Here is a 25,014-nt window from a genome sequence, read left to right as displayed (position 1 = left end):
CCCAATTTTCAATAGCGTTCTTCCTTATGCGTAGATACACCCACACACCAGATTAGAAGTTGGTATTCGCTTATTTTTCAAGATATTCCGCTCACAAGGTTCAGACATACATGGTGGCAGCCATTTTGGATTTTGACGTGGGTTGCACCCACACACCAAATTAGAATTCGGTCCTTCGCTTACGCACGCACACACGTACGCATGCCCGCACGCACGGACGCACACACGGACGGAGGGGAAAACCATAGTCCCCCTTTCGCTCCGCGGTGCGACCGGGGACAAAAAAATGCCTTCTTCAGGGAACAAGTAATGGGCTAACAACTTACAGCTGTTCTGCAGCAATGTAAGTAAATTAAGCTTTGAAAGTTGATGCAAACAATTCCTACAGATGTCCCAACCTCTGCTGATTATTACTTGATTACAAACCCCCTGTCTGTGTAAAAGCAGTATTGGAACAGACTGTTATTACACCCTCTGAAGCATTATTTGGACAATATTGCACTGCAGGAAGTAGTATATTGGAAACTGGAGGAAACTCGGACAGGAAGAGGTCTGGCAGACCCAAGGCCACAACAGAATCAGAAGACAAGTTTTTGAGAGTCAACAGCTTGCGTGATAGGTGGCTCACAGGACAACAGCTTCAAGCACAGCTTAACACTGGTCGAAGTAAGCAAGTCTCAGTTTCAACTGTGAAGAGAAGACTTCGAGCTTCGGGTTTGACAGGTCGAGTGGCAGGAAAAAAGCCATTGCTAAGATGACAAAATAAGAAAAAGAGGCTTGCCTGGGCCATGAAGCACCGCCAGTGGACTACTGAACACTGGAAGAAGGTCTTATAGACCGATGAATCAAAATTTGAAATCTTTGGTTCATCACGCAGGGCTTTTGTACGCTGTCGATTAGGCGAAATGATGTTTCCTCATTGTGTGACACCAACTGTCAAACATGGAGGAGGAAGCGTGATGGTCTGGGGCACTTTTGCTGGATCCAGAGTCGACGACTTGCACAGAGTGACTGGCACCCTGAATCAAAAGGGCTACCACAGCATTTTGCAGCGCCATGCAATACCCTCTGGTATACATCTAGTTCGTCATGGGTTCATCCTACAGCAAGATAATGACTCTAAACTCACCTCCAGGCTATGTCAAAACTATCCTCGAGGAAAAGAACAAGACGGTGGGCTTGAAATCATGGAATGGCCAACACAGTCTCCAGATTTAAACCCCATTGAGCTGGTTTGGGATGAACTGGACAGAAGGGTGAAAGCAAAGCAACCCATAAGTGCAACACATTTGTGGGAACTTCTGCAACAGTGTTGGGAAGAACTTCCCGAACAATATTTGATTTCCATTGTAGAAAGAATGCCACGAGTGTGTTCGGCGGTTATATCTGCAAAAGGTGGCTACTTTGCTGAGTCAACAATGTAAATTAAATTTTGTTAAACAAAATGATTCTATGATTTATTTTTTATCTCCAATTGTTTATTTGTTCTATGCTTAATTTCAGAGGACATTGAGACATTAAACTGCGTAAATTTCAATAAAAACTGGAAAAATTGAGGTGTTCTAAAACTTTTGACCGCTGGTGTACGTGTCTATGGTGCACTGTCATACGGAACAAAGGAATAAAATTAGAGGTATCGACATACAAGGGATCATTTACCCATAATCCCTTAGCTAGTTAGCACAAGAGCCACCCTTCATATGGCCACACGTCACACTTAATCCGAACACACGACCGACCGGATCCCTACTTATTACATGGTGGTTCTTCTTCCTCTTCACAACAATCGGAGCACACTAATCGATACAAATCTACCTGGTCTAAGGTGATCACTGCCTACCCCTGCAAACATAATAGTATGTTCAGCTGCCCAGTGTTTTACAATGTCACATGAAGGGAAATTATTCGAAAGTGTTGCCACAACATCCTCATGCATTTCCTTCAGGATCATTGATAAGGAGGTAATTGATCACTGTTTCCAGTCTTCTTCATTTTTCAAAACACCAATTTCTAACTCGCATTGTCAAGTTTGTATACCTGCAAACATAAAAAGCCTGTTCAAAAGTAAAACATCAAATCATAAGTATCTGTTGGGTCATAAGATGTCATTAAATAGGTCAGGCAAGAAACTTCCTGAACACCACTCATACTTCCAGTTACATTTTTGTTGTTCCGTTGCTGTTAATCAAATTTGAATGTTATTAATCAGATTTACAATTTTTTTTAGACGTTAAATACCTGTACTTGTTTTCTCTAATTCATCAAAATGCAGTACCTGCAGTGATATGGACAGATTATTTGCTTGGTGACTGCTGTGTTTTATTTCTGATGTAAACTGTTTCTGCCCTCCAGTGGATCATCTATTGGGAACTTGCATTCCATGATTCACCAAGGTCTGTTGGTCAAGTCTAACACCCCACAGCAGGTAAGTACGTCATGACGTGAGTAGTTTGCAATATTCTTGTGAAAGGCAGATTCGCGTGTTTGTTTGTGGACGTAACTACAATGGCTGTTCTGGAAGCTTTGACACCCATGTTAAAGAGGTGCTGTTTGAGATTGGTGAAAATAATCCACAGGGTTTGCCCCAGTAATAAAGACCAATTCAAAGAAGTTTCATAAACTGGAAAACAATGGAACAGAGAGGAGAAAGGACAGCAAGGCCTCCAACCTGCCCACACTGAGTGAGAAGCAGACATTGAGGCTCTACCCTTTGCTGAAAGATGACATTTTTCAGTACAAGGTTGAGTCTCAATGTCAATAAAGGGAGAGTCAGCTTCACCAGCCTGAATTGGGGAAAAATATTCTGTTTGAATTTCCATTGTATTTTTTGCATACTTATTAGATAAAATGGTTCAAAGAGGACTTGGTGGAGAATACCAAGCATTCTTCAGACCAAGACAGGTTATGGCTGATCACCAAGCTATGGAGCTCCATATACTGTGCCTCGCCCAGAGATAGAGGGTAGCCGTAGCCAGAGGGTAGCCTATGATTCGCCATTCAATCCTTATGGAATGAGGTAGTGAGAGTGTGGGACTTTAATGCGTTGAATTCCATGTTCTAATTCGTGAATATGTCGTTATTTTGTTTAGACAGGCATACACGAATGACACCATATAGTCTTGCAGTTGAAGGTATGATGAACATACTTGCACATGGTGGAGTGGTTTACAAAATGGGGTGCAGTGTATTTTTCAGGAAAGCAGAAAGGTCATTGTTTATAGTCACAGGTCTACAATAGCTTCGCATTGCTGTTGTTCATGGGGTTCTTGGTGGCGGTTAGAGAGAGAGACCGACCGAGACTGACAGAGACCGACAGAGACCGACAGAGACTGACCGAACTTACAAGATCGGAGATCTTGGACCACTTGGAGCATCCTAGACTGTCTCACGCCACCATTTATATTGAGGCTACCAAAAATAGTCATGGAGATGTAAAAGAGGTAAGGAAAGGGATATATGCGTATCATCCTTTTAGTTCGTTTTTTGCCTTAAAGTGTTTCTTAAGCCTGCTACATTGGGGTTCCGTGAAATTGTGGTCACTGGGTCGGCAAATAATACACCTTACCGTTTCAATAAACCCAGGTAGATCAGAAAAATGATCTTTTATTTCAATATATCTTTTTTTTAAAGTCTGGTTCAGAAACTTGAGTATTTGCGATGGTAAGACGTTGGAATCACTGTATGTGGGGAATTCCTTAATGTCATAGGATTCCTCCTCAGACATGTCAGAAACACTATCTGGGACCCCTCGCTCTTGAGACACCAGAATACTCTGTGGTGTGCAGGTGTCATCCTGCCCTGTTTCTGTCGGAACAGGTTGAGGGAGAGGTTCCACCAGAGCCCCGGGTAATGTGGGGGGGGGGGGGGGGGATTCTGCAACCTGTTGCACAATTTGAGGTTCTTCCTCGGGACAATCATTGTGCTCAGGTACATTTTCTAAATTGGCCGGTACAACGACTATTTGATTTGAATGATCGCCGTCAGGTGCGTTGGAACACTGAGGGGTCGAAATTTGCTCTTTTTGCCCCCCAGTCGAGTCTCGACGCGACTCGTCATAATCCGCACAAGGATTTAACGTTGTTTGCACTCCAACCTCATCTGGAGGGAGCGCATGCAACTCCTCCACATTAGGCTGATGGTCCATATCGGCAGCAGGCAGAGGATCTGCATTCACATTTAGCAATACTTCATATCGATTACTCATCGATGTTTTATCAGGTGTTACTGAGTCTAATGCATCGGAGTCTAACACCACCTTCTTTTCCTTATGGGGTGGAGGGACATTCCGAGGTGTTTTCCTCTTTCTCAAAGAGGAGACGAGTGTAAAACCATCCCAAACATTTTCATTCTCGGAGGTTTTCGATGTCGATGGTACGTTTTCTGTCTCAGTATCAGGGGGTGTTGTCTGCTCGGCCACTGCGGGGCAATTTGTGGACAAAACCGACATGTGGTCGTTGCGACAACCCAGAGATAACATTGTGATCTCCAACACCCCAGAGATAACATCGTGATCTCCGACACCCCAGAGATAACATCGTGATCTCCGACAAGCCAGAGATAACATCGTGATCTCCGACACCCCAGAGATAACATCGTGATCTCCGACACCCCAGAGATAACATCGTGATCTCGGACACCCCAGAGATAACATCATGATCTCCGACACCATACCGAGAAAGCTCTTTTAAAATTAAATCGTTTTTCAGGAATGGGGGACAATTTGATATCAATACTTTCACGGCTGGGGTGTCCAGTGGGGAGACCAGGAAAAAATGTCCATTCTCGGTAGACAAACCGGTCGCCACAATTTGATGCACAAGCTGCTCTTCAGACACGAATATAACCACACGTTGTTCATCCGTGAAGCTGCACGGATTTTCTCAAGCCCCATTATGTTACCCACCGCAATAACGATGTCCACGGTGACCTCGTCAGGAGGAACGCAAACCTCGCCATGTTTCCGCGTCAAGCCCTCAAAGGCCGCGCAGCAGGAACGTGCCGACATTACAACGATCGGAAAACCCTCGGCCTAAGCTTTCTGTGCAAGTAGGGGAAAAAAGGGGAAAAGCGCTACTCTGCATACACCAGCACGAGCGAAACTATCGTGAGGAAACACACCCCTCAATGAGGAAAACGGCGAGAAATCACGACAACCCGTCAGACTGCCTATGGACTCACCCTTCGATCTCAGCGAAAGGCATGGGCTCTCTCTGTATCTCAGGGGAAGAAACAAAAGTGGAAAAAAATAAAAATAGAGATAGCAACACAAGCAAGGAATGCAATGGAGGTGGGAAGGGAGGTGAGGAGGGGAACCAGTGCGGGGAGGGGAACGAGTGGGGAGAGGGGAACGAGTGGGGGGAGGAGGGGAACGAGTGGGGGGAGGAGGGGAACGAGTGGGGGGAGGAGGGGAACGAGTGGGGGGGAGGGGAACGAGTGGGGGGAACGGGCATGGAACTGGGAGGTGGGGGGAGGTAAAATGGGAAGGGAGGACGAAGGTTGTGGTACCAGGTTTGTTGAAAATGGAGTGGTGGGGGGAGACAGAGACTACACGATGTGAAAATAAACAAAAATGGAAAGGAAAGGTGAGAACAACGACCAAAAAAAAGGGGGAGGTAGAAAGATCGAAAGTCGGAGCAGCTCGCACCTCACCACACATGCACAGCCACCATCTTGCCACACCCAACACACAAACAGACAGCAGGGGGCGGGCGAGAGAGAGAGAGAGAGAGAGAGAGAGAGAGAGATTTTAATTTTTGCTCCTATTTTTTGAAAGGAATCATTCAATGTGATTCCAGACAATTATGTCCAAACAAAAGGGCAAGCTTTGCTTCGGAGCACAAGAAGTTCCCTAAAAAACATTCATTTTTACTTAGATGAGAAATATTAAAACCATATATAAAAACACAATGTGTGAAAATCAAACCGAGCCCTGAGTCACACGTAATAAAATATTAAAAAGGGAGGACAGTCTCGAACACTCAACAAAGGCATGAAAAATGGTTTCATGGGCATCGCAAATAGAGCATATTTCTGAATTTTAGGAACATATGCGATGAGACAGAACATTGCAAGGCAAGATGTAGTGCGCCAGCCGCCATTGTAAATCCCCAGAGCACTTGACGATTGGCTCCTTATACATCACGTGCCATTTGATTGTTGCAGAATGGCCAGCTTGAAGCAATGCTTTCCAATGAGCTCGTGGCTCTGCAGGTCTGTCAGGAATGAGAGTGTTAACACTTAGACTATACACCGAGGATTTCTCCATCGAGTTAAAGGAGATAAAACCCCGAAATGAAATTAAAAGACGAGGAAAAGGACATTGGGACAGAGGGAGGGCAGCCTCGGGATTATATAATTGACAATGCCCCGATTACGAAGCCACATCTTCATCTTTAGCTTTGGGGTGATTAAGGCATGCCAGGAATTGCTATATAAACAATGGAGAGCGTTTTTAAATGGAGCGACATTATCTTAAACAAACCACATGTCACGGACTGCTTTATAAACATTTATGACATCAATTGCTTATTTTTAGGATAAAAATAAACATACTCATCCACCATTGATGCATACACATTCCTTCAAGGTGAACAACACATCCGCAGATGGCGCAGACCCATCGGCCGATGGGTCTGCATTGTCATTTCTCGTGCATCCACAGATGGGTCGCCCATCGGCCGATGGGCGACCCATCTGCGGATCCGCAAACGGGTCAGACCCATCGGCCGATGGGACCGATCCACAGATGGGTTCCAACATATACACCGAGGATTTCTCTATCGAGTTAAAGGAGATAAAACCCCGAAATGCAATTAAAAGACGAGGAAAAGGACATTGGGACAGAGGGAGGGCAGCCTCAATCTCTGTATCCCACTTTAGCCCGGTTAGTTTAAAAGCTCGTGAAATCACAGAGAAAATCCTTCCAATAACTCTGATGGATCTCACACCAGTGGCCACGACAACATTAGCAGCGGGCTTCCATATATATGTAAAGGGATTCCTAAGGTGCTTGACCCTGGTAAAGTTGACATTAATGAACTTTTGCCCAAAAGAACGGTCACTACAGACCCCTTTAAAAAAGGGATTAAAGAAAATTGGTTAATTTTAAAACATTTGGAGAGTATAGGCACTGGTGTCACGGCAAAACGCGACTGTCCGCCATGCTTCCAGCATACTTCTGTAAAACAAGGGGATCGATGTTATGTCCACCCTCGCTGCGTCAAGAAGAAAGATTTCATCACCGAAGCCAAGTCTCCCTGCTTGCCTGAGCAAGCAGTGAGTGAAGGCTTTCCATGGTACATCGGAATACAGCAGCCTTTGTAATGCAAGGAGGCGAAAAGCCATCACTTTACTTGTTACGTCTATCAATCCCTGTCCACCTTCAGCAATGGGCAGACTTATTACGCCGGGCCGGAGCCAGTGCTTCCCATCCCAAAATAAATTGATAAAAATACTTTGGAGCTTTTTAAGAATAGAATCTGGGGCCTGTAGTGCCATAAACCTATGCCACAGCATTGATGCCGTGAGGTTATTGATGACCAGAGAACGACCCCAACAGGGAAGCTGTCTCATTAGTCCCCTCCATTTTTGCAGCCGCTGCTCAGTCTTGGTAATCAGCGATTCCCAGTTTTTAGAAATGAAATCCTGAGTGCCGAGAAAGACCCTGAGGTAGCGTATCCAATCATGTGCCCACTCAAGCTGCATTGGCAGGGTTGGAGGGGAGAAACCATTCTGTGTACCTCAGTAAAGAGCTTTGGTCTTCTGTCAGTTGACCTTTACGGAGCTAGCCAAGGTAAACTTATTGGTGGACTCGACCAGGGCACAGATATCTTCATCGGAATTAACAAACGCGCATAGGTCATCCACATAAGCGATGGTCTTTACCGGGTTGGCCGATGGCAGAGGACAAAAACCACGAGGCCGTGTGCGCAACCGATTCCGAAGAGGCTCAACGGAGAGGGAATAAAGAAGGCCGGACAAAGGGTACCCTTGGTGAATACCTCGAGTCACAGAAAAAGGCTGACTTAAAATATTATTCACCTTAAGCAGACTAAAAATATTATTTTAAATAATTTTACGTGACCGATGAAAGTTTCCCCAAAACCAAACCCCCGTAAAACAGCAAAGAGGTAAAAATGATCGATGGCATCAAAAGCCTTTTCTTGATCTAAAAACACTAGACCAACATTTCTTTGTTCCGCGGTACAACTGTCGATCGTGTCACACACAATAAAAATACAATCATGTATTGTTCTTTTCGGGATACAATATGATTGATCGGGGTGTACAATATCCCCGATGACAGGCTTGAGGCGGTTTGCGAGAGTTTTTGAAATAATTTTATAGTCCGTGCAAAGGAGGGACATTGGATGCCAATTTCCAAGTTGTTGTAGGTCTCCCTTCTTGGGTATAAGGGCAAGTACAGCCCTACGGCAACTGAGTGGTAATAGGCCTGAACGCAGGCCCTCAATTAAGAAGCAGTTCGGGTCCCAGTTGGTCCCAGAAGGCCGTATAGACCTCCGCAGGAATTCCATCCAGCCCCGAAGCCTTGCTCGTGGGCAAAGTTTGCAAAGCAGCAAAGAGTTCCCCTAGGGTAACTTCTTTGTCCAGTTGCTGCCGTGCAGACTCAGACAGCGTTGGCAGAGAAGCAGTCATTGAAAGAATCACATCATTCTTTGTGTTCCTAGCACAATACAAATCTGAAAAATATTCTTTGGCCAAAGTTCTGATCTCGTTTTGGACCCGAGTCGTTCGACCTCCTTGCGTGCACAGCGAAATTATTTGCTGGTTTCTCTTCGCTCGCAGTTCCAAACCGAAGAAGAATTTCGAAGAGGTATCAATGAAACGCAGGTTCTCCATTCGTAATTGTATTAGAGCCCCTCGAGCCCGCTTTGCGCAGAGCTCAGCAAGGAGGGCTTTCTTCTTCACAATTAAAGAACAAGTCCTTTCAGCGCTCTGGGTCAGAAGGTTTGATTGCAGACACAAGATCTCTTTGGCGATGAGAGTTTGCATCGCTGTTTCATTCTTCGTACAAAAGGAGTTATATTGTTGGCAAAATGACCTAATCTGGGCCTTTGCGTTATCCCACCATTGCCCGAGGCAAGAGAAGGAAGGCTTTTCCAACTTTATAACTTCCCAAAAGGCCCAGAAAGCATCAAGAAACGCTTCATCTTGCAAGAGGCTCATGTTGAAAGTCCAGTAAGCAGCACCGCGATTCCGGGCCGGAGAAAGGACATGAAGAATGGCCATATGGAGGTCCAAAAAACCGCTCGGGGCAACATCAGCGTGGCCCACAACATTTAAGGAGTCAGTGTTGACATATATTCTGTCCAGCCTAGCAAGAGACAGCTGGCCATTTGCACAGCGGCACCATGTATATTGACGTGCGGATGGATTCTGGAGCCTCCACACATGCACAAAGGAAAACTTGGACAATGCTCCCCTTGGAGGCACCAAGCTTGCTGGATGGGGCTCTGCTCCATTGCGATCAAGAGTGGGGTCCATTGTGCAGTTGAAATCCCCACTCAGACAAACAATACCATCAAAGTCAAGGTGCGTGAGAGTAAAATCCAACTGTATAAAAAAATTAAATCTTTCTGTGCTATCACGAGGTGAATATACATGTAGGATCGTGTGCTTATAACCATTAAAAAAGAAATTCACTGAGACTAAATGCCCTTTAATAATGTCTTTAAAAGTGACACCCTGTGCACAGAAAGAATGATGCAAATAGACAGCAACTCCAGCACGAGAGCAGGCCAAGCTGCAAACGAACCAATGTCCTTTCATCATTCTGTTCCATTTACTAACGCAAGAAGGGCTACACCTCGTCTCTTGCAAAATAACAATATCAACACGTTTATGCTGGACGAGCGACTTTACCTGGGCCTTATGCAGGGGGGAGCACCCCCCATTAATATTTAAGGTTACAATAGAAAAGGTCATCTATCTATAATTCCAGTAATCTCTGTGTGTGTGTGTGTTTGTCTGTGTGTCTGTGACCGCTGTTTCTCGACAACCACGGGTCCGATATACTTTAAACTTGCCAGGTATATTGCTGGGGACCCGAGGATGTGCCTTTTCAAGGTTTCATATTAATCGGAGAAGTAGTTACCGAGCTATGGCGATTTCTTTACCAAACTCCGCAAGCCGTTCGCTTTGGACCAAACCATTTCATGTAAATAGAGGGGGGGGATTGTCACCGTACTCGCAAGCCGTTCGCTTTGGACCAAACCATTTCATGTAAATAGAGGGGGGGGATTGTCACCGTACTCGCAAGCCGTTCGCTTTGGCTTTGCGAATGGACCAAACCATTTCATGTAAATAGAGGGGGGGGGATTGCCACCGTACTCGCAAGCCGTTTGCTTTGGCTTTGCGAATGGACCAAACCATTTCATGTAAATAGAGGGGGGGGATATAATTTTAGATATATATATAGTACGGGCATGCCCTAGTCTTGTAAATTTAAAGAAAAATAATTAAGTGGGGAAGAAGTCAGACTGTGCCTGCAGCTCCTTCCTGGCTTTGAGCACACATTTCCTGAGGCGAAACACTTGTGACTCTGTCAAACCAAGCTGTTCTGCCTTGAGGAGGAGATGTTTAGAGGAAGTTATGAAAGCAGACAAATCTGGAAAGAAATTATTGATTTTGATTTGTTTCTTTTGAAAAGTGTCTTGAAGAAACTTTAAGATATTGGTGGGTGACACTTCAGTGCCTCCCTCGGAACCTTGAGCCAAACCTGGATCATTCCAGGCTTCAATACTAGCACCGGAGGCAAGCAACGAGGCACCATCTGAGTCATCATCAGAGTAGTTTCTTTTAACATTAACACACTCTGAAGTGAGTGTTTCCACAGCGGAAAATTCGCCCTTTACCGGAGGCAGGACCGGTATTTCCGTAATGGGGGTTTTAAATTCCACGAGAGAAACTGAGGTTTCTGCAATGGATGCTTCGCACTCTACCGGAGGAGAAGAAGTCGTTACATTTTCCACCTCCATAGTTTCAGTCATTTGTTCCGTGTTCCTCCTGGGCCCCCTGGTCACGATGTACCTCCGAGCCCTGAGAGGAGCCACTGCAGGAAAAAAATGTTATTCTGTGTCAGAAATCAATAGTGAAACCACACCAATGATTATCAACAAACAAATATTGTATTAGAAATCACACAAGAATAACGGTACCCAAATAGCAATCAAAAGTACACTCAATACATCTTATGATGGTACCATCAACTAGCATAGGATAACTCACGGTGTTCCCAGTGAATGGAAAAACCTTCCCCAATGTCTCTATATTCCCGTCCTCCAGACGAAGTTGACTCACTCCAGCGATCGCTAGAACAATGTCCAATCGAGACCAGAATCCCGTGCGGATGGTAAGGGCCGTCGCACCGCCGAAGCAGCTCTCAGGCGTAGGCGGTCGAAGCGACGCAAAAAGTCACGGGGTCCAAAACCAAAGGCAAACTCGCGGCGGAGTGGGAAATCCCAAAGGCGCCCTCCAGGTATGAACATTCACTGTTCAGTAGGCAAACCGCAACTTAATCTCCAAACTCAGCGTGGCGCACACACATCCCCGACAGACGACAGGATGGTGAAAACTCTGACGCGTAGCCAAGACCTTTTGATGAACAAAGCGCGAGTGTCAAAATGGCCGACGGCTCTTACTTGAGCCGACACGACCCGGCGATGATTCTTCGGAATCTCAACGCCCAAACCTGACCACGCAGGTTTTTCAATTCCCCAGCGATAACACCTATCGCAGGACTCCTTCCAAGGAAATTCAAAGTTCACTCGCGACTTTCATTCGACACCACTCGCTGCGGAGCTGGAAGCTATCCGCTTCTTGTCCGGCTTCACTCGCCACGCCCTCGCCTTCTTCTTCCTCTTCGTCGTCCGGTTCCGGTTTAACTTAAAACATTAATTCTTTTTACCTTTTGAAAACAGTTCCTAAACAATAAATCTTTTGAAGACAATAATAGTACATAGAATCAGAAATATTTCAAGCGGATGAAAACCACAACAGCGGAAGTGGTAAATCCGTAACACATTTCACACTCAACAGGGAGTGGGGGTGCATCAGGCACCTCATTAGAGGTTACCTTGCCAGTGGTCATGGAGGTGTTTACGATCGGTTCTGGGGCCGTTGTGCGCGGCTCGCAACAATCAGGTACGGAAACGTCTTCTTCTTCGCCTAAAACACTGAATCTGTTTTGCAAAGCAAAACCAGCCGTGGACGAATCCGTTTCTGAAACAGGAACGTAAAGCTCCTTTGCCGACGCCATCTTTTTCGGACGGCTCGATTGCACGTCCTCACCAACCCCACCACGTTTTTGCCTCTTCTTGGAGGTCACAGTGATGAAAACCCCGTCTTCCGCCGGGGGTTCCTCAGTTTCCAGGCTCAAGGGTGAAGGCTGATCCAGCGTCCTGGATGTGCCACTCGAGGCAGCGTTTGGCCCGGTCCATGTCGATGTGCCACTGTGCCGTCTATGTAGTCCGAAGACTACATAGACGTCGGACAAGCACCTTCCAAATGTCCGTGCTCCCCGCAGGTAAAACACGTCATCGTCTCCGTTGCGATGTGCATCGTGTAGTTTCGCTTATCAGCAACCAGCGTTGCCGACGCATTGAGCGACTCGGCGTTGTTCTTTAACATGATGTAGCAATGCCGTCGGAACGACATTATGTGGCGAACCGTTGAATCAGATCGCAAACGAAGAGGAATCATAGAGACTCGCGACACCACGGTCCCAAACTGTTTTATAACGGAGACAATATCTCCGCTTTTCACGCATGGCGGAATATTTGACAAAATCACTTTCACCACCGGTGTGTCCATCGGATTCACATCAACAAAAATGTCTGGCGGTACCGACAAACCAATTTCGACCACCCGGGCTACGTAGCGCTCCTCTTAAAGAAAAACCACAACTCGTTGTTTCATCTTCGAAGCCGCTAAAACGTTCTCGATCCCAACGAGCTCTCCCAAGCCCAACACAATAACCTCGACCCGAACTCCGTCAGGCGGACTCACGGTGACTCCATTCCTTCGAGTCAGCGACTCGTAAATACTATTCTGCAAACCACCGTTTTCCATAGCGATAAATGAACCAAAACTAAGGAAATATTTGAAAAAAAAACAAAAACAAAATAGAACCTATCGCAAGCAAGGCCTGCAGGCGAAGGTAAAATGAAAAGAAATAGAAAAAGGGAGCCGATAAACGATGATGATGAAAAACACGGCAAGCAGAGCACAGGCCCGAAGAACACAAGGTTCTTTAGGACTCGCACAAAAACTCACCGTGCACGCTCTCTTTCTCTCACTTGTCTCAACAAAGAAAGGTTGGGGAAACGGGGAAAACTTCACAAACACGTACAAGGACACAGAGGGAGTGAAATGGGGGATAGGAAAGGCAACAACACAACACAGTACTCACAGCTCCTCACACACAGCCGCCATGATTGCCACACCCACGCACGACTCACCAACGACCAGCAGGGGGCGAGCGAGATTGAGAGAGAGAGAGAGAGACACACACACACACGCACACACACAGAGACAGAGACAGACAGAGAGAGACAGACAGAGAGACAGAAACAGAGTAGACAGAGACAAGAGGGAAAGGGCTGGTCCATGGGGACCGATCGGCACTCTGACCGTGACCGCGCTGCCCAACGAATCCAGGCAGCAGGTGAGAATGGGGAAGATTTGGCCCCTGGCTTGCATTGGGGGGTACGTCCACCACGAAGAGGCATCCCCGATAGTTGTCTCTGCTTGATGTTGGTGGCAATGTCATACTTAGGGTGGTGGACAGCTGCAACGAGGTTGTGGCCATGAATAAGTTCGCAGGTGGCGTCTAACCCACCTATAATGTGAGTTTCTTGCATTGCAGGGACGTGATGCGACTGTATTGAAAGGTTTTGGAGGGGTAGTGTAACTTTACACGTGCCAAGCTTAACCTATTGTGTTCATTGTTTTTGTTGTCTTTCTTTCTCTTTAGAGAAATGGAGCAAGGTATGGAGCGGGTATATATATGTCCCCGCTTTATAATATCGCCTGCCATTACTCCTGTGAGTCATTGTGTTAAAATTAAATGAAGACTTGACAAATATCCACTCATGCTCACACATCACAAACATTTTTCTTCTAAATGATCCTTGCCAGTTGAAAACTCATCAAGAAATGAAGAAACATCATCTTTTTTTTCTTTTTCTTTTTTTTTTGCAGAAATCTGCAGAAATTTGCAGAATTCATCTGCAGAAATGACGTTTTATTTCTTCATCATTCCAGTAGAAATCTGTTAATATTCATCAATATTCTTATTTGCCGTTTCCATTCCAAAGCTACAGTCACGTGAAAAAGTAAGTACACCCCATGTAAAGTTTTGACTTTTTCAACATATTTCAACATACAGCTATTTGATCTTCATTTCAACAATATTGATAGATAAAGGTGATATAATATAACAAATATCATGAAACATTTACATTTTGTAGTCCATTGTATAATTTAAATAAACATAAATGCAAATTTCGCATGTGGAAAAAGTAAGTACACCCTTCGCTCTAATAGGTGGTATTGCCACCTTTGGCAGAAACAACCTCAAGTAGGCGTTCCTTATAACTGTCTACCAGTCTCTGACATCGACTGGGAGAAATTTTTGCCCACTCTTCCATGCAGAATTCTTTCAGCTGTGCGATGTTTGAGGGGTTTCTTGCATGCACAGCTCGTTTCAAATCCCCCCACAACATCTCGATGGGATTTAGATCCGGGTTTTGACTTGGCCATTCCAGAACCCTCCATTTCTTTATTTTCAGCCATTCCTTGGTGGATTTACTGGTATGTTTAGGGTCATTGTCATGTTGCAAGGTCCACCGTCGGTTGAGCTTCAACTTTCCGACAGATGGCCTCACATTATCCTCAAGCACCCTCTGGTACAATGAAGAACTCATAGTGGATTCTTTGATGGTGAGCTGCCCAGGCCCTGATGCAGCAAAGCTGCCCCAAACCATAATATTTCCACCACCATGCTTTACAGTTGCTATCAGGTTCTTGTAGTCAAATGCTGTCTTTGGTTTTCGCCAAACATGTCTTCTGGTACTGTGGCCAAATAGCTCTACCTTTGGCTCATCTGTCCAGAGCACACTGTTCCAGAAGTGCTGGTCTTTGCCTAGGTGTTCATTGGCAAACTTTAGTGTTGCCCTGATGTTCTTTCTGGACAGCAACGGTTTCCTCCTGGCACACCTCCCATGTAGATCAAATTTGTGCAGCCTCTTTCTCATGGTAGACTTGTGCACTTTGACATTACAGTGGCAAGAGCTACCTGTAGGTCCCGTGATGACATTCTGGGGTTCTTAGAGACTTCTTTCAGCATCTTGCGGTCTGCTCTCGGGCTGAACTTTCTGGGGCGGCCTGGCCTGAACAAGTTGGCAGTTGTTTGGAATCTTCTCCACTTGTACATGATCTTCCGGACAGTCGAATGATTGATTTCAAATTGTTTGGAGATCTTTTTAAATCCCTTCCCAGACTCATAGGCATCTATAACCTTCTTTATGAATGCCTCGGACAGCTCTTTTGATCCAGGCATGGTGACGCCGCACACTTCAACAACAAAGAGCAAACCAAACGAAATGTCTGAGGTTTAAATAAGACAGGTTCCTCCAAGATCCTCTCTAACGATGTTCTAATCATTTGCACCTGAGCTGGTGCACCTGATTCTAATTTTAGGTATTTGAAGTAGTGATAAATGGAGGGGTGTACTTACTTTTTCCACATGCGAAATTTGCATTTATGTTTATTTAAATTATACAATGGACTCCAAAATGTAAATGTTTCATGAGATTTGTTATATTATATCACCTTTATCTATCAATATTGTTGAAATGAAGATCAAATAGCTGTATGTTGAAATATGTTGAAAAAGTCAAAACTTTACATGGGGTGTACTTACTTTTTCACGTGACTGTACATCAGCTGTGCTTCTTTTATTCAAATGTTGTGTTTCTTCTTTGTGCAGATATCAAATTGATCGAGTTCGTTAACACCAGACCCATCAAGGTAATGTTGAGGAATTTTCGAATGGAAAGTTTTAATGTCATTCCAAAGTAAGCCGGTATCGTTGCGACTAACGTTCTGCAATGTTTTCCTTTCACTCCAGTATCAAAGCGAGGAATTGTTTAAGTCCACACGCACCATGAAATACATTGCTTTATGTGAAGGTAAGCTACTTTTCTTCTCATTTGAATTCCTCATTACCTCCGCCACCAAAGGTGGATGGAGGTTATGTTTTCACCCCTGTCTGTTTGTTACTTGCCGGAATAGATTCCGGCAACTATGTTGGTCGGTTGGTTTGTCTGTCTGTCTGTCTGTTTGTGCGCAGTACTACGTCTACGGTCGGTTGGTTTGTCTGTCTGTCTGTCTGTTTGTGCGCAGTACTACGTCTACATCGTTGCACATAGCATCGCCATAGTTTACACACATATTTGCCTTGCCCTGGAATATACTGTGCCCAATTTTTAACTCTCTAGGTCCAAGGTCAAGCCCAAGGTCACCCAAAACGTGAAATCGGGGGGGTCGAGTTTTCATTTAAAATATTTTTCAAACCATTATAACTCTAAAAGTACAATAGATATGCATACACTTACTGTTACTGACATATAGGAAGTCACATACAACATTTCATTTGGCACCATGACCTTTGACCTTGAGTGACATTGAAAGGTCAGACTCAAGGTCAAAAACTTTTTTTTTACTAATAACTGTCAAACATTATCCGGTTCCCTTCTAACCAACACCCCTGAAAAAAGTACATTCCGGCAAGTCCTCTGTCTCTGACCGATTTTCTGTTTGTCCATTTGTTTGTTTGTGAACAAAATATCTAAAATAGTTGTGGACGGATTCTGGAAGAGATGTGGTGTATGTGACAAGGACGAAATGATTCGATTTTGGTGAAGATCCGAATTCGGATCCAGCAACTAGAATTTTTAAAGTGATTCTTCACCATTGGGAGTTTGGGCCAAAAACGATACTTAGCAGGATATCTCAAAAAGTTGTGGACGGATTTGGACGAAACTTGATGGACCGGTTGGGTGTCTGACAAGGACAAATAGCTTAGATTTTGGTGAAGATCTGAATGTGGATTCGGACATGATATGATAATTATTTAATTTTTTTGAATGATTTTGCACCATTGAGTGATATGGCCAACCAGGCGAAGGTATGCTATCTACTGAATGCCGTTCTTGTTATCCATGTTGTTATGTGCACCTAAACCTTTATGTGAATTATTCATTGAAGCATTCCCTCTCCATCAGTGATCAAGTCAGATTCCCTGGAAAAATATGGAGACGTCTGGCTTATTTCACATCCTGCGCACATCTGCATCCGCCTTCTATTTGTGTAAGTACTGATCCATGAAATAGTGATTACAGGTATACAAAGCTGATCCCAAATTACCTGAGGCCACCCAAAGTTGATTTTTTTTTCCATTTGGACTTTTTTTTAACAATTATACTTGACATCAGATCAACGGCAGCTTCCAGGAACATCAAAGGAGACGCCACTCTCGGTCTCGCATGACCTCAGTGTGATCCCCCTTGGTCTCACTCACATGTTGTGGCTGAATTTGCCTAATCTGTGTGTGACGTTCCTTAGTCACTTGTGGGTGTAGTTTTCCTATTTTCGTCAAGAAGTCGTTTGATTCTGTCAACGGTCATGCAGGGCTCCAAAATACATATATTTTTGTGGGGAATCATATTGGTGAGTTAAATCCAGGAATATCTGTTGGTGAAATATTTTTGAAGTGCTTGGAAAGGGAGGGCTGGAACAAACTATTTAATCTTTCTTGTGTAATTCCTGCAGCCTCTTCCCCTTCAACAAGGAACAACCCCTTCAACATTACTATTGCTCCCTGAAATACACTTCCTTTCATTTCTTATGCAGCCTCTGGTTGCTTGTTGCATCATTGCTGGGAGCATGGCTGTGCTACTGATGCAGTGCTCTTTGCAAATTATGGCAGGAATTCATAATTTAATCAGGGCAGGCGATAGCTCACCTACTCTTCACGAAGGACACCGTGGCATCTTTAACGTCCACCAACTAATTATATCAGATGGGTCGCACAGTTTAACGTCCATCCAAGGGACGGCACACACATTGACGAATCGCCCTCCCTGTAAGACCGTTTATAACTGGGCAGAGATTCCAACCCAGGCAAGATGGCTCAGAGGCGAGTGTGCATACCTCTAGGCCATCCTGCCAGCCTTCTGCAATACGATATTGTATGATTAATTGCAATGGTGAAGCATTTGGTCCAATAAATGGCCGTCCCTCATGGGGAATCTTGCGCTAACGTAATGTCATTACCTGGTTGCACAGTGATTGCTGATGAGAAGTTAAATATTTTGGGCCCATCTTCAAACTTACTGCATTTAATTGCTTATTGATAGGAAATGCATTTGCAGTTAATCACTAAAATATCATTTTCTCCGCCATGGAAGGTGAATGTAGGTTATTATGTTTTCACCCCTGTTTATTTGGCTGTTTGTCTGACTTTAGGCAGGATATCTCAAAAAGTTAAGGACAGATTTGGACGAAACCTGGTAGACAGGTTGGCCGTGCCACGAGGACGAATTGAATCCATTTTGGTGAAGATCCGGATCCAGATATGAGAGTATTCAATTTTTTTCAAGTGATTCTTCATCATTGAGAGATCGGGTCAAACACAATACACTCTAACCCCGACATTTGCGGTTCCAACATTTGTGGACCCCACGTATTCACAGGCTGATAAATTCTGACTGGCTTCTACATCCGTGGCCTTGTGTCCGGTGAATTCGCGGTTTTTTGTGGGCACAAAAACAAAAAATTCCACGAGCCGCAAGCATGACCTGCACTGATATTCCTGGCCTTGCGCTTTTTTTTTTTTTTTTTCTTTTTTTTTGTATACAACATCGAGGCTCGTGAAAGAGCGAACATTAATCACACAGAAAGACAAACCGACACATAAAACATATAACATCGGGAGCGGTAGACAAGATGGGGAGAGAGGGGGAAGGACACAAACACAACATTTGAGAACAGGGACCGAGAGACATGGAGACATCGAGAGATCTGAGAGAGGGCAAGGGCTTTGGGGGGGGGGCATGGGAAGGGGGCGGTGGGAGAGGTATAAAACATATGGACACTGCCAGGACTTCCAGGAAAGAAGTTGGAATTTCAAACAAGGTGGATCTGGGGTGAATTAGCGGGGGTAGAAAAGATCAAGGTTTTGGATGGGGGAAGATAAGAGATGGTGGTGAACAGCTGTTTTAAAGACCTGGAGGGAGGAGTGGGATTGAAGAGAGTGAGGGAGTTTGTTCCAGAGGCGGGAGAAAAGAGGAATGAAAGAGTGAAGGTGAGCAGAGAGCCGAGATTTCGGCAGTTTAACCATCAGAGGCTTGCTGGCAGATCTTGTGCGACCTGTAGGAATATTTGGGGGACAGAGCACAGAGAGAGCTGGGGGTGCAAGGCCGGAGAGGAGTCGGTAGAAGACAGAAAGACCACCTACCTGCCTGCGGTGATGAGTGAAAGGCCCTCAGAGATAGCTTCATCGTGGGAGATTCCAATAATTCTGAAAGCTTTGGTTTCAACAGCGTGAAGCCGAGCTAGGTGTGAGGCAGGAGCACCGGCCCATAGGGGAGAACAGTATTCCATTGAGCTGCGGATGAAAGCCTTGTATGTGGTGAGGAGCTCAGGTGTGCCGAGGAAGGACTTCGCACGACGGAGGATGCCCAGTCGGCGACTGGCTTTGGAGGCCAGCTTGGAAATGTGGTTTTCCCAAGAAAGATCATGGCAGATAGTGAGACCCAAAATCTTGAGCGACAGAACTTCTTGGAGAGGATTGTTGAGAAAGTAGATGGGAGGGTTGTCCAGTCGATCTTTTCGGAGAGACATAGTAAGAGTGTGAGATTTGTCAGGATTGAAAGACATGTTCCACTTGTTTGACCAGTCTGTGATTTTGTCCAGGTCTTCAGAGAGTGAGGAGGCAGCAGACTGCCGATCTGAGGGAAGAGGAATGGAGCGGCAGAGAGTGGAGTCATCAGCAAAGAGATAGAGAGGATTTTCGAGAGAGTCAGAGAGATCATTGATGAAGACCAGAAAAAGCACGGGGCCCAGAACACTGCCTTGGGGAACTCCAGCCTGAACAGGAAGAGGAGATGAGAGAAACCCATTCAGGGCCACACGTTGACGACGACTAGAGAGGAAGTCCGCCAGCCATGCGTGGAGATTTCCATGGATACCAAAGGAGGAGAGTTTGGTGAGCAGAGCGGGGTGCCAGACCGTGTCGAAGGCACGTGATATGTCGAGGGAGACAGCTCTAAGTTCCTGTTTGGCATTGAGGACCTCCATCCATTGTTGAGACAGCAGAAGCAGCATGTCCAGAGTAGAGTGACCTGGTCTGAAACCAAATTGATGATCAGAGATCAAGCCATTGGAGAAGAGGAAAGATTTCATATCCGAAGCAATGATGGATTCCATGACTTTGCTGATAATTGGGAGAAGGCTGATTGGTCTGTAGTTGCTAGGATCTGTTTTTGCACCTTTTTTGTGCAAAGCGGTGATGTTGGCTGATTTCCAAGCAGATGGCAGTTGACCTTGAGCAAAAGAGAGGGTGAAGAGAACAGAGAGAGGGTGAGATAGAGCAGCAGAGCAGGATTTTTTGTGTTTGTGTTTGTTTCGCTTTGTGTTTTCATGCCTTTTAGTGGCCACATAAAAATATTTTAGCTGTGCTATAAGCAAACTTCGCATGATATCCCACCATTCACATGGTAAACATTGCTTCGCAGGATATCCCACCATTCACATGGTAAACATTGCTTCACATGATATCCCGCTATTCACATGGTAAACATTGCTTCACGGGATATTCCACCAGCTGCATAACATGTCGGCCCCCACGCGTTGCTGCACAGAATGAAAACACTCTACACATCTATTCGTGCAATTAGTTGTCTTCCTTATCTACAATGAAACAATGTCCCAAGATTCGCAAGATTTTCGTTGACATTCACGGATTTTCTTCAAAATTTGCAGATTTTGAAATGCCCAGAACCTATTTCTCCTTTTATCATTTAATTTTTACAATGCCCCCACATTCGCTGTTCCAACTTCCGCGTCATTTTCCAGGAGCGTATCCCCCGCGAATGTCGGGGTCCGAGTCCATATAGCATGATATCTCAAAAGGTTATGGACGGATTCTGACAAACCTTGGTGGATGAGTTGGGTAGGTGACAAGAACAAGCTCATTAGATGTTAGTTAAGGTTCGGATGCAGATCTGGCCTATTCTTTGGATGCAAAACATAAAATGTTCAGCCTGGTGGAGGTATGCACTCCGCCGAGTGCCATTCTTGTCTTATGAGATGTTATTTCGTTTTTTTTATTTTAGGCCCCCACCTTGTAGCCCTCACCTCGAGTGGCCTTATGGCTTTGTGGTGGGCAATATCCCGCCATCCCATCAAATATAATAATAACAAGCGTTACGCCTAGGTCCCCCGTCGGGGAAGTGATGTGAGTTGACAAAGTGGAACACGCAGAAAACATGCTATGATATGATATTTCGCTCACAAGGGTCAGACATACATGGAGGCGACCATCTTGGATTTTGACGTGGCGACCCAATTTTCAATCGCGTTCTTCCTTATGCCTAGATACACCCACACACCAGAAGGTACTTCGCTTATTTTTCAAGATATTTCGCTCACAAAGTTCAGACATATATATGGTGGCGGCCGTCCTGGATTTTGACGTGGCGACCCACTTTACAATAGCGGTCTTCCTTATGCCGAGATACGCCCACACACCAAATTAGAAGTTGGTACTTCGCTTATCTTACAAGATATTCTTCTCACAAGATTCAGACATACATGGCGGCGGCCATCTTGGATTTTGACGTGGCGACCCAATTTTAAACAGCGTTCTTCCGTGTGCCTAGATACACCCACACACCAGATTAGAAGTTGGTACTTCGCTTATTTTTCGAGATATTTCTCTCACAAGGTTCAGACATATATATGGTGGAGGCCATCTTGGATTTTGACGTGGCGACCCAATTTTCAATAGCGTTCTTCCTTTTGGCGAGATACACCCACACACCAAATTAGAAGTTGGTACTTCGCTTATTTTTCAAGATATTCATCTCACAAGGTTCGGACATACATGGCGGTGGCCATCTTGGATTTTGACATGGCGACCCAATTTTCAATAGTGTTCTTCCTTATGCCTAGATACACCGACACACCAGATTAGAAGTTGGTACTTCGCTTATTTTTCAAGATATTTCGCTCACAAGGTTCAGACATATATATGGTGGCGGCCATCTTGGATTTTGACGTGGCGACCCAATTTTCAATAGCCTTCTTCCTTATGGCGAGATACACCCACACACCAAATTAGAAGTTGGTACTTCGCTTATTTTTCAAGATATTCATCTCACAAGGTTCGGACATACATCGCGGTGGCCATCTTGGATTTTGACGTGGCGACCCAAGAGATACACCCACACACCAGATTAGACGTTGGTACTTTGCTTATTGTTCGAGATATTTCGCTCACAAGTTTCAGGAATATATATGGTGGCGGCCATCTTGTATTTTGATGTGGCGCCCCAATTTTCAATAGCGTTCGTCCTTATGCCGAGATACACCCACACACCAGATTATACATTCGTACTTCGCTTATTTTTCAAGATATTCATCTCACAAGGTTCAGACATACATGGCGGCGGCCATCTTGGATTTTGACGTGGCGACCCAATTTTCAATAGCGTTCTTCCTTATGCCTAGATACACCCACACACCAGATTAGAAGTTGGTACTTCGCTTATTTTTCAAGATATGCAGGTTACAAGGTTCAGACATACATGGCATCAGACATACATGGCGGCGGCCATCTTGGATTTCGACGTGGCGACCCAATTTTAAACAGCGTTCTTGCTTGTGCCTAGATATACCCACACACCAGATTAGAAGTTGGTACTTCGCTTATTTTTCAAGATATTTCGCTCACAAGGTTCAGACATATATATGGTGGCGGCCATCTTGGATTTTGACGTGGCTACCCAATTTTCAATCGCGTTCTTCCTAATGCCGAGATACACCCACACACCAAATTAGAAGTTGGTACTTTGCTTATTTTTCAAGATATTCATCTCACAAGTTTCAGACATAAATGGCGGCGGCCATCTTGGCTTTTGACGTGGCGGCCTGATTTTAAACAGCGTTCTTCCTTGTGCCTAGATACACCCACACACCAGATTAGACGTCGGTACTTCGCTTATTTTTCGAGATATTTCGCTCACAACTTTCAGACATATATATGGTGGTGGCCATCTTGGACTTTGACGTGGCGACCCAATTTTCAATTGCGTTCGTCCTTATGCTGAGATACACCCACACACCAAATTAGAAGTTGGTACTTCGCTTATTTTTCAAGATATTCATCTCACAAGGTTCAGACATACATGGCGGCGGCCATCTTGGATTTTGACGTGGCGACCCAATTTTCAATAGCGTTCTTCCTTATGGCGAGATACACCCACACACCAAATTAGAAGTTGGTACTTCGCTTATTTTTCAAGATATGCAGGTTACAAGGTTCAGACATACATGGCATCAGACATACATGGCGGCGGCCATCTTGGATTTTGACGTGGGTTGCACCCACACACCAAATTCGAATGCGGTCCTTCACTTACGCACGCCCGCACGCACGCACACACGCCCGCACGGATGGACGGACGGACGGACGGACACACGGACGGAGGGGAAAGTGTTACGTGGTCCTCCCGGTAACTACCTGGTCTCGGTGACCCCCGGACCGTGGGAGGCACCCCGCCAGAAAGATATATGATTTATACGCTTTCGCAACACAATCAATATGAAAGACACAAACAATTAAAGTCAATAGGAAACCCCTACACCAAGGATCCGGATTAATGGATAATGTATTCCCAATCAATCAACAATAATCAACGCTCAATCAACAACATTACTAAGATGTAAACTCATCTACAATAGCTCTAAGATGGCCATCTTATACATTCCTCACGTGAGCCCCACTCCCGACTCCCTCCATGGTCAATGTCTCTCACAATGTCTCCGTACTCCTGTAGTTCGATCTCCGCACGTGGGCGGTTGAACGGACCCTTCCTGACGTGCTTCCACCGTGCACGTCCCGTACCGGGAACGGCTGCTGCCGCGGACACCTCCTCGGCAGCCCACCGAGGTCGGTGCTCGTGATTGCGGCTTCGGGGCTCGCAAAGCGTGCGAGGCCCAAGGCGCCTGCCGTGCGCGTCCTTGTAGACGGTGAGGCGAACTGTGCCGGACGCTTGGTTCCGTGCACGAACCCACGGCGACTTGACGTGTAAATGGGTAGTTACACGTCCCGGTAACTCCTCTCGCCAGACGGGCTTTTAAACGCAGCTTTCCCCACGCTGCTCAATATCGATACCGCTCTTCTCGGTGCTGGGCGAGGAAGAGGAAGAAGATCGCCGCTCCTCCCGGACCTCGTGTCTTTTTTTCTTCCGTTTCCGGTCTCCTTTTTTCCAGAAGGGCTCCTGACCCTTTAATCACAACAACCTTTAATCGACTACACATTAATAAGCAAAGACCTGAATAGTAATTCACATAAATCCACATAAATCCGTAACAAAAGCCATAGTCCCCCTTTCGCTCCGCTGAGCGACGGGGGACAATAAGGGGAAGGAATATTCTGAGCTTTAAAGGGCATATACATTCCCTTCTCTCACAAAGCAAATTTGTGTTGCTCCTTCCATGCATGCACTTCTTAGCTAATATTATGGCATCTTTGGTGGCTTAATGGTTAAAATGCCCACTCTGACTCTGGGAGGTCGACAGTTCGAACCCCAGCTGACTCCCACCAAAGAGTTTTTAAAATATGTGCTGCTTCCTTGTGCGTGCTGCTTCCTTGCTTGACGCTCATCGTTTAAAAGGATAGAGTACTGACAACAAAACAGAGGTTGG

The 25,014-nt window shown here is 45.3% G+C and overlaps 1 long non-coding RNA gene across 1 annotated transcript in view; it reads left to right on the top strand.

Moving 5' to 3' along the window:
• The first annotated feature begins 17,341 nt into the window (after positions 1-17,341).
• LOC137429136 (uncharacterized) overlaps positions 17,342-25,014 on the top strand; it is a 10,550-nt gene continuing 2,877 nt past the window's right edge. Inside the window, exon 1 of the long non-coding RNA XR_010984809.2 lies at positions 17,342-17,391. This is a non-coding gene — a long non-coding RNA (uncharacterized LOC137429136). The remainder of the gene's footprint in view (positions 17,392-25,014) is intronic.

Source organism: Myxine glutinosa, chromosome 6, assembly GCF_964187855.1.
Source record: "Myxine glutinosa chromosome 6, kmMyxGlut1.1, whole genome shotgun sequence".
Lineage (NCBI taxonomy): Eukaryota > Metazoa > Chordata > Myxini > Myxiniformes > Myxinidae > Myxine > Myxine glutinosa.
The sequence above is the reverse complement of the archived record's forward strand: the minus strand, read 5'-3'. Positions and strand labels throughout refer to the sequence as shown.